We start from the raw sequence: 10,911 nt of genomic DNA on the forward strand, positions 1-10,911 counted from the left end.
TTTGAACTTTGACCCCGGCGTGATTTGGTCGACGCAGCAACAAAACGTCCCCGCACGTATTCCACCTGACGTCCTGTCTGAAAGGCGCTTCTCAAGCTGAATACGTGAGAGTTGGCAGCCGTGCGGGGGATAAATCATCAGCAGCGTTCCTCCTTCCACCATGCTTCCACTCCATGTGAGGATTGTTTACATTAGACTAGAGTGCGCACTAGAGGTCTTCACGGGTCCACTTGGATCCGAAAACCTGAGGTCCGACCCGAGACCCGAGCTGGTTCGGGTCCAAAACTCCGATGGGTGTCTCGGACACGGGTCGGGTTCGGTATTAGTGGCCTCGGGTCTCGGGCAATTTAAAATAAATATGCCTTTTACAAATGGACCCGAGAAGACCCGAATTCTTTTAAACTATGTTGGGCATTTAAGAAAATTGCAGTATTTAAAACAACTCTATGACACCGTTCTCTCGCTTTTTTTCTAAGTGAGAGAGCGAATCCGCGCTTCTACGTGCAAATGGGCTATAAGCATAAGCACGGTTGCCTCCGCATTTATTTACTCAGTTGCTCGCTCCACATAAACCAACCCCTCCCTTTGCCAAGAAGAACTAGTGCGCCATCATGTGGATGGATGTTTGACTAAATGCAAGTATTTTAATTGTCGTTTAGCCAGGCCTGTCAATCAATTTTAAAAATACGCGACACTGTCAGAAAAGCATGGAGGCGATAACAGAAATTGTGAAAAATGTCAGGGAAAACGAATGGTGGTTCTAATCATCGTATGGTCCGGTAAATAACATTATGCCAAATTTTATAGGACGTAATGGGTTACAGTGATGTGTGATTGACATTTTAGCACTTCAGCACGCTTACACTTGTGCGTCTATGTTAAGTGCATTTTTGAGAAACGCAGGGCTGCAGGCTGTGTACAATGTAAATGCCGTTTACGTTCGGGTCCAGTCGGGTTCTAAAGGAAATGGCGTCAGGTCGGGTCGGACTCGGGTCTAATTTTATCGGGTCTGTCTCGGGTCGGGTTTTTCTTTAAAAAAAATAATTTATGCACGTCGGGTTCGGGTAAGTAGTGATTCGGGTCGATTCGGGTCGGGTACAGTTTTTAGGACCCGAGAAGACCTCTAGTGTGCACTGCGCTGCATGCACACAGTGCTTATACATGTGGGAATTGTTTACATCAGAGTGCACACGTGTTTTGTCCAGCATATACGCAGTGTTTAAGCGGTTGATGGAAAATAAGCTAATGCGCGTTCTAAAAGTCTAAATTCGAATCTATTATTTTTCAGGGTATTTTGAAGTGCCCGCAATAACAATATCGTGCATATTCATTACCGCGATTTATCGCATTTCCGAATACCGGCACATGTCTAATTGTGGTCAAGGCAAAGTTAAGTTTAATGCTGGTCTAGCTGGTGCATCATTAGAGAAATGTTTAACATTAATATTAGCTGACGAAGCAGGTTGACTGGCAGGTAAAAAAAAAAAAAATATATATATATATATATATATATATTATACAGGGCTTGACATTAACACCCGCCAACCCGCCATATGCCAACACATTCTCATCCCAAGGCGTCATCTAACTGACACTTTTGACCATGCGTCAACATGCCAACGCACATGGCACCCTTTAGCGGCAGTTAGATGACGCTTCCGTTATGGGTAGGTTTAGGTCTGGGGTAGGGTTAGGGTTAGACCACTAGGAGGCGCGTCTCATATTGACGCTTAAGGGGTACCATGTGCGTCGGCATGTTGACGCATGGTCAAAAGCGTCAGTTAGATGACACCTTGGGATGAGAACGGGCTGCATATGCGGGTGGATTTCAAGCAGTGGCGTGTAACGCAGTCACTTCTACTAGCCACTTTGGCGGGCTGAATTTAAATAGGCCTAATATACATTATTCAATTGTAGTCTTTTAAAAAGGCATCTGAAATAATAAACTAAGTGCAATCTAGTGTTGTCAAAAATGTACATTTTTCGATACATATCGATACTGAACTATCTGAAACTCACCAGCAACGCATTCTCCCTCTTTAATCTGTCCGACAGCGAGTTGACACCCTTTACAGTCTATGGTTGACGCACAAACCCGCGTCCCTTTACTCACTCGTTTAATTTGCTCCGGATGAATATTGTTGGTTACAGGGTGAGGGATTGCACATATTGAGCATAATTGTACTCATTCCCAAAGTGCTTGCACATAAAGACAAGTATATTGGCTATTTAAAACAGAATAATGGGTCCGTGCGCCATGTCTTAAAGCAACAGCAGCCTAATATACCGGCTGCCAAATAATGAGATAATATTAAAAATATCTATATGGCAGTTTTCCCCTATGGTATTGATGTCAAAATTGTGGCCAGTGAAAATGCGGAGTGGCTAGTAACTTTGAAAAATCACTAGCCACAGTGGGTGGTGAGCAAAAAAGTTAATGTCAAGCCCTGCATGTATATATATATATATATTTTTTTTGTATAGGCCTAAATATCCACAGATCCTTAAACCAAGATACATTCAATTAAGAACATAAAATATTGAAATATTGTTTTTTAAAGTCTCTTTAAATATATATATACATTATTAGGTTTATATACTGTATATATTATTATTATTATTATTTATTTGCAATATATATTAGACAGGAAGAGACCATCTGATTGGCATGTAACCAACCAATGATTACTTTGTTTTTAAGTGCTGATTAGATGCAGATTTATCTGAATTAATTGATAAAACAGTAACAGACAGTGTCATTAAATACTTTTTAAGAAGTACTTTTAAAAAATAAACAATATGTTTGATGATTTATAGACCTAATGAGAGAGAGAGATATAAAGTGAGTGAGAGTGAGTGAGTGAGAGAGAGAGATATAAAGTGAGTGAGAGTGAGTGAGTGAGTGAGTGAGTGAGTGAGTGAGTGAGTGAGTGAGTGAGTGAGTGAGAGAGAGAGAGAGAGAGAGAGAGAGAGAGAGAGAGAGAGAGAGAGAGAGAGAGAGAGAGAGAGAGAGAGAGAGAGAGAGAGAGAGAGAGAGAGAGAGAGAGAGAGAGAGAGAGAGAGAGAGATTTCCCAGAATGCAATACCTGTCCCGAGTTTGCAATTTAGTAAATTCATCTCCCTGTCACTGCAATTCAGCTTCCTGAGGGGTGTGGCCAATTCAATTCAAATTCCAACTCATTGACTCTGAATTTTGCACCAGTGTTGATATATCTGATAATATGAAGCATTTTATCTTGTAAAATGTTGTACCAATAACTGAAGAATCAGCATAAATAAAATATAGTTTTTGGAGTGATGGACATTTAACTTCAACACAAATGAAGCCTGCTTATACATGGTGGCATTTAGTGGGAGAGTGCCATCTGTTTCAGCCTGTTAAGATAACTTGTGTAAACCTTGCAACAAAAGCATGTAATCCCTCGATATGGATGAATACATCATGCTTAAATCTGTTTGTAATCACACACACACACACACACACAATTACAGATGATGATCCTCTCCTAAACGCACACAGTCACACACGTTAACAATTTTTGTCCTAGCATTAAACATATTGTCCTGTATTCTTTCATAAAAGGCATTCGCCCAATTTTATCAGTTATTTGAACAATTACAATGTTTGGTAAAAACATTCGAATAATCCTCGTCCAAACCGGTCCTGTTGCACACGGCGCTTGCTAGTCCCTTGATGCTTGTGGAGCACCATGACGAGAAACAGCTGAGCGAGGAATAAAAAGCGGTAAAGAAAACATATTTTTAACCGCATCAAATTCCTGCAGCATTCAGAGGCACCACTGTCTTCGGCACCCCGATTCTGTCAACCTGATTTTGATAAGTTGTTGCTTATGTAATGTCTTAGTCGTCTTTCTTCCTCCTCTTCTCGTTTTCCTCTGTTTCTCTCTCATTTTTTTTGCCCCTCACCTAGTCCAAAATTAGACCTCCCTCCTCCAACCCCCAACAGATATAATTAATCACAGTGGGAACGCAAGACATGTAATTATGTAGGTTACCTCTGAACACTACAAGCTCCTCCCACTTTATTTCCCAGTGTCCCATGTAATCTTCACAATCACTCAAATGAAAACTGCGCTGACTTTTGGATTCAAACATCAGTCTCGAATATGACAGATAATTCTATGAGACTGACTTTTTAAATTTTGAAGATATAAAAAAAAAAAAAAAAAAAAAAAAAAAATCAATTCTATCAGATAAATTATGTTTAAGTGTTAATAAATTATCAGCAGTGTTGGAGGTAACACATTACAAGTAACACAAGTTTTTTTTTTCAAGCCCAGCCCAGATGAAAAACAAAATAGTTTTTATGGAAATGTGTTATGTTAATATTACTAAGGATATTGTAATGCATTACTTTTAAAAGTAGAAGTTATAAGTTGTTATTCTTTACTAAAGCTATCAATGATAATATTCGTTAATTGAAATAATGCTGAAATAAAAGAAAATATAAATATTAGCTGAAAAGTCGCAAATTTTTTTTTAAATTGTTGGCTTTTCAACACTTTTCCAAAAAGTACTATAAATAATTAAAATAAAATTACAGCAAAAAAAATAAAAAATAAAAAAAATTAAATAAATGGCAAACGCACATTACTAAAACTTAAACTAAAATGAAAAATGAAAATCTAAAAAATAAAAGTTAATTCCAATTTTTTATAAAAAAATAATATATATAAATAATACTTAAATAGAATAATACTGAAGGAAAATAACATAAATATTAATTAAAAAGTCATTACTGAATGATTATGGTTATTAAGTTTATATATATATATATATATATATATATATATATATATATATATATATATATATATATATATGCCTTTTTTATTCTGTGGGGGAGTGGGAAGTTACACTTTAGATTAGGGCCTTATTTTTGCCTTGACAAACTCCTAATTACTGCGTATTAATAGTTAGTAAGGTAGCTGTTAAGTTTAGGTATTGGGTAGGATTAAGGGATGTACAGTAGAATATGGTCATGCAGAAAAAGGCATTAATATGTGCATTATAAATATTAATAAATAGACAACATAATTTGCATGCTAATAAGTTACTAGTTACTAGTGAGAATTTGACCTTAAACAAAAGTTGCCATCAGCTACTTGAAGTAATGTTTACACATTGTTTGCATTGATAACTTTCAAGATTTTGTGTATAAGGACATGTGTGCTGCTTCACACAGAAAACGTAATCTAGAATCAACCATCTGTCCATTTGCTAACACTCATTAGGATATGAAAGGCAAACTTTGAAGGACTTACCTTAAGCTATCCGACTCTACCTCTGCTAAATTTCTTTCTTTCCTGGAAAACTGAGACGACTAAAGAGAATTGTAATGAGCGAACTGGCAGCTGAAAAAAGTCAGCGTAATATTTCAAAGTCAAACTGTGAACCTTTGGGGGAAATCATCTCCTTACACATTTATTTTAATAAACCATCCTGCAGAAGCTCAGTGATGAAACGCACAATTGTAAATCGCATGTTTTATAAAACCTGTGGTGTGCAGAATTTATAGAAAGTGTCATGATAATTTTTTATTGTGATGAATTGTTCATGTGAATGAGCATATGATGTTCATCAACAGTTTACTGTGAGAATAGCACAGCTCACATGCACAGACTCTCAACATTTCATCAGCATCTCATTGTACATGTTGACACCTTGTATATTAAACTGTTACACTGTGTTTGATTAAATCAAACTGCTTTGAAGTTTAAAATCGGTGTTATGCGAGTACATGGACCTTTGATGCATCAGGACACATTAATGTTTATATCAGTTGTCAATAAATCAGGGTAATGATTTCACGCTGGTGGAATTGTGGCAGAATCTATCCTCGACCCCAAATGTCAAGAACAAATGTGATTGGTTGCTTTATGTCGTCAGGCAGATTTTTGCTGTATAAGATTTAAAGGAGAACTCCGGCGCAAAATGAACCTCGGGTGTAATAACACATTGGTACAGACTAAATCGTTCCCTGAGATTTGTTTTCATGATAATCGAATGTAAAGAGTTTTATCTCTAAAAACAGTTTAGCTTATAACGCTAGTATATTGGGCATAGCGTAAGCAAAAAGAGATCGCTAGTTAATACCACCAACAAGGCTCAAATTAGCCCCACACTAACACGGCAGCATAATGAGGGTCCTTACATGCAAACCGAAGCATTGAGAACTTTGTAAGTGTACAGACAGTTTAATAAGAAGATACTTTACACAGACAGTACAGCTAGCGCATACAGACAGGAGCCATCTTGGAAAACAGTCTCGATCAGTCCAACCACGAACACGGTGATACGTGAGCTGAACTGTGACTTGGAATCTCATATGGTCCGTTGTTTCCGGAAGAAAGCACTGAGCGCAACAGAGAAAATAAAAAAATAAATATAATTTATCTTATCTTCTATATCTACACGTACTGTTCGCTCACCCTCGTGGTTCGATTGGTCGAGACTGTTATATCTTTGAAGAACAAGAGAAGACGTTCGTAATCTTGTAAATCTTGACTGAACTCAAGGCAGCATATAACATAGACCACATCTACCTTGATCAACTCCCGGAAACACACTGCCCGAAAACACATATCTCCACCCCAGAACAGCCACGCCCTCCCCAGGCTTTTAGCCTCTTAAAGGAACCTCACTCTTACAATAGGCAGTCAATACATTACACCCCTTTTCCCCAGTCCACAAAGTCTGAAAACCTTCTTGGAGGGTGATGCTCTCTTACAGGGTACCTCCGAGAATGAGGGGACTCAGACATGCCCTCAGCTCCAGCTCCAGTAAGGTCAACATCAGGGTCTTCCACATCTAATGCAGGCGGCTGTAACTCAAGCATCTCAGCCCCTGGGGACTCAGGCGGATGGACAGTGTAGCCACCTGGCTCAGGCCTTGATTGGTCGGACAAGGGTGCCGTCCTGTCCAGCAGCTGGTCAACATGTCGCCTGTGCATTTGCCCATCACTAGCTCTGACCTTGTATGACAGGGGACCTGTGACATCTACAATGATTCCAGGCATCCACTTAGAATCTCTGGTGTAGCTTCTCATGTACACCAAGTCCTTAGGTCTAAACTCTCTGATTGTGCCAGGGCATTTTTCAGCATTAAGCTCCTGTCTGCGAAGCATATCACCATCATGGTCAGGGTGCAGACGATCCAGGGCCGTGGTGAGTCGCCGATTCATGAGCAACTCAGCAGGACTTTTTCCAGTAGATGAATTGGGTGTGACGTGCTGTGACAACAAGAAACGGGCGAGCCTGGTCTGCCACTCGCCCTTGGTGATGCGAGACAGGGCCTCCTTGGTTGTCTGCACCATGCGTTCAGCTTGACCATTTGAGCTTGGGTGATATGGTGCTGTAGTGACATGTCGAATGCCGTTTCGCTCTGCAAACTCTTGGAATTCCGCAGAAGTGAACGAAGCACCATTGTCTGAGTCTATGACGTCAGGCAAACCATGTGTTGCAAAAAGTAGTCTCAGTGTGTTGATGACAGCTGATGATGACATGGAACTCATCAGAGACACCTCCAGCCACTTGCTATGTGCATCAACCACTATGAGAAATACTTTGCCCTGAAAAGGGCCTGCAAAATCAATATGCAGCCGGGACCATCTTTTTGTCGTCCACTCCCAAGGGTGCACTTTCGCCTTAGGTGGTGCATGACGTGACATCTGACAGGTTTCACATGCCTTGACAGTCTCCTCAATGTCTCGGTCCATGCCCGGCCACCACACATAACTCCTTGCGAGTCCCTTCATGCGTACCATACCCGGGTGCGCGTCATGCAACATAGCCAGTACTTCTCTCCTTGCCACGCAAGGAACAACCACCCGGCTTCCCCATAGCAAACAGTTCTTGTGCGCAGAGAGTTCATGGCGGCGTGAAAGGAATGGTTTGAACCGGCTATCCATTACATCAGCCGGCTACCCATGCAGCACCCAGCGCATTACTCGTGCTATGACAGCGTCTTTGCGTGTAAGGTTAGCGATTCGCTCAGCATGCATAGGTGCATCTGGCACCATTTCAAGTAGCAACACTTCCAATGGTGGTGGTGTAACAGCATCAGATGCCGGCAAGGGTAAGCGAATCAGGGCGTCAGCATTGCCCATTTGTTGCCCGGGCTGTAGCATAGCTCATAGTCGTAAGCTCCAATGATCAAACTCCAACGCAGCATCCGTGGCGAAAGGATGGTAGGCATTGGCTTGGAATGGTGCAGGAGTCCCAGCAGGGGTTTGTGATCTGTAAAAATCACGAAATGGCGGCCTGCGAGATACTGGTGAAACTTTCTGACTGCAAAAACAACCGCCAATGCTTCCTTATCAATTTGGGCATAATTCCGCTCCGTGGTGGACATTGTTCTGGAAGCAAAACAAATGGGCCTCTCCTGGCCATCACATTCCATGTGGAACAATAAAGCCCCAAGCCCATAGGGTGAGGCGTCGCAAACCACTGCCAGGGGTTTCTTTTCATCATAGTGGACTAGCACTTTATCTGTTTGCAGCAACTCTTTCGCCTGAGCATATGCCATCTTGTGCTTCGCAACCCACTGCCAAGTAGCAGACTGGTCTAGAAGGCGATGCAGGGGTTCCAGGACGGTGGCCTTATTTGGAAGAAAACAGCTGTAAAAGTTAAGCAGCCCCAAGAACGCCTGAAGTTCTGTTTTGTTCTGTGGAGGCGGAGCTTTTTGGATAGCATCCACTTTTTCACGGGTTGGTTTGATGCCATCTTTATCCACTCTAAACCCCAAAAACTCCACTTGATTAGCAGCAAAAATGCTTTTCTCTTTTTTTAGTCGCAGCCCAGCTTCAGCGAAGCACTTCAGTACGGCCCGTAGCCGTGCATTGTGTTCTTCCATGGTTTTGCCCGAAATCAGTATGTCATCCAGGTATGGTTGGACTCCTGGAATTCCTGCGAGCAAAGTGTCCATAAATCTTTGAAATATTGAAACAGCCGTTGACACCCCAAATTGCAACCGTCGAGCCCGGAAAAGCCCACGGTGAGTATTAATAGTCAGTAAGTCGGCTGCGTCATCATCCACTGGAAGTTGCTGATAAGCCTGTTTCAGGTCAAGTTTAGTGAAAACTACTCCTCCAGCTAGTTTCGAGAACAGTTCAGATACTGTGGGTATTGGGTACACATCTGGCTTAACAGCTGTATTCACAGTACAGCGGTAATCACCGCAAATCCTCAGGCCCCCATCTTTTTTTGCTACAGCCACTATAGGTGTGGCCCACTTTGCATGGCGAACAGGTTCAAAAATTCCTTGAGCCACCAATTTGTCCAACTCCTCATCAAGCTGGGGCCGTAAAGCAAAAGGAACTGGGCGGGCTTTGAAGAAACGTGGAGTTACTGTGGAATCAATGTCAATAGAGATCGGGGGGGTCCGGCAAACCCCGATGTCCTGTATTTTCTCCATGGACTGCAGCTGTACCCTGTGTACCCCTTCCACTGATATTCCCAGGGCATCAAACCAGTCCCGTCCCAACAGACTAGTTCCCTGGCCCTGGATGACGAACAAAGGCAGTGTCTTTCGTGATCCTTTGTATGTCACTTCCACATATATTTTTCCTTTCACTTCCAAGGTTGCTTGTGACCACTGCTTAAGTATTCCATTGTTGGCATGTATTTCAGGGGGTTGGGAGGGCCACAATGAGTGGTAGGTGTGCTCACTAATCAAGGAACAGGCCGCTCCTGAATCCACTTCCATTGTGTGTGCTTGTTTGTTTAATATAACAGTGGCCAGATATGGCCTCTGCCCCCCTCTTTCTGATTTATTAGTGGTGCTGTAAATAGAATAATCATTTTGCTCTTTGTGAGTTATAATGTTTGTGTACCGTTCTGCTGTGGTGCTGGCTGCATCCTTGTCAGGACCATGTTTAGTCTTTGTTAAACACACACGAGCAATGTGTCCTCTTTTTTTACAGTAATGGCATACAGCAGTGGAAAACCTACAGGCTTGTGGGGTATGCTGACCACCACATCTGAAGCATGGCTTGTCACGTTTAGGATTTTCATTTGAAGTTGCAGTCTTATGAACTGATGCCTGCGCATGGGCTGCATAATGAACATCGTCCTCCAGCCGTGATTCGTTTTGATGCTGACGAAGCAGGCGAGCATTTAACAATGCTGTTTCAGCAGCCAGTGCCTTTTCTTCTGCCTCTTTAAATGTTAGTGTAGGTTCAGCCAGCAGGCGTCGCTGTAACGCTTCATCCATAACCCCGCACACGATTCTATCACGCAGCATTGCTTCTAACTGATCTCCAAAAGCACAGTGCACAGACAAACGTCGAAGCTCAGCAATGTAGTTTGAAATACTTTGATTAGATTTCTGCTTACAATTGTGAAAATGAAAACGTTGAACAATCTCTGATGGCGCTTGGCTGTAATGACGTTTTAAGGCAGCGACAATGTTTGCATAAGACACAGTAGAGGGCAGCGTTGGGGCAACCACTGAACGTAACGTGGAATACGTTTTTGCACCACACACACTGAGCAGAACGGAACGTTTTTTTGCATCATCCTCAATATCATTTGCATGAAAAAAACATTCCAGTCGTTCTGTGTATTCTTCAAAAGAGTTACTCGAACTTTCGTCAAACTCTTCGATACGGCCGAGTGTAGTCATGTTCGCTTCCAGATGCAGATTATTTTCACTCACTTTCCCAGTCGCATCATATGGATTTATCTGCACACAGTCGGTTCGAGTCCGCTCGTCGCCAGTGTTATATCTTTGAAGAACAAGAGAAGACGTTCGTAATCTTGTAAATCTTTACTGAACTCAAGGCAGCATATAACATAGACCACATCTACCTTGAACAACTCCCGGAAACACACTGCCCGAAAACACATATCTCCACCCCAGAACAGCCACGCCCTCCCCAGGCTTTTAGCC

The 10,911-nt window shown here is 41.9% G+C and overlaps 1 pseudogene; it reads right to left on the minus strand.

Annotated features, from left to right (window-relative positions):
• Nucleotides 1-6,608: 6,608 nt before the first annotated feature.
• Nucleotides 6,609-9,726, minus strand: LOC130090961 (uncharacterized protein K02A2.6-like; annotated as a pseudogene).
• Between the last annotated feature and the right edge of the window lie 1,185 nt (nucleotides 9,727-10,911).

The sequence above is a fragment of the Rhinichthys klamathensis genome, unplaced genomic scaffold, assembly GCF_029890125.1.
Source record: "Rhinichthys klamathensis goyatoka isolate OS25496 unplaced genomic scaffold, OSU_Roscu_1.1 h1tg000157l_1, whole genome shotgun sequence".
NCBI lineage: Eukaryota > Metazoa > Chordata > Actinopteri > Cypriniformes > Leuciscidae > Rhinichthys > Rhinichthys klamathensis.